We start from the raw sequence: 404 nt of genomic DNA, 5'->3' as shown, positions 1-404 counted from the left end.
ATCAGAGCGACCTTACCAGAGCGACAGGGAAGAGTCGCTCGCATTTTAATCACCCGGAGATGCGACAACGAATCTGGAGCGACCTCTCGCAGCGACACAGCGAGGTCGCTCCCGAAGCATGGAGCGACTACTCGGAGCGACGAGCGGAGGTCGTTCCGCGTCTTATTTCTGCTCGAACTTATGATTTCGCAAGGGCCTTTTGGTCATTTCATGATGCACGTTTTTATTTTCTAAACCTATGTTTTAATACTCTGTAAGCCACGAGGAGGCAGATCATCTTTGTTCTTAAGAAAAACCACCAAAAACCTTTGGAAAGTCATCTCTTGAATCAATTGATCAGTTTTGTTATTGAAATTACGTGTTCTTATATCTATTTTCTTTGTGTTTCTCTACATGATTAATCG

Source organism: Brassica oleracea, chromosome C1 (genome assembly GCF_000695525.1).
Source record: "Brassica oleracea var. oleracea cultivar TO1000 chromosome C1, BOL, whole genome shotgun sequence".
NCBI classification, from domain to species: Eukaryota; Viridiplantae; Streptophyta; class Magnoliopsida; order Brassicales; family Brassicaceae; genus Brassica; species Brassica oleracea.
This window is presented reverse-complemented; position numbering follows the sequence as displayed.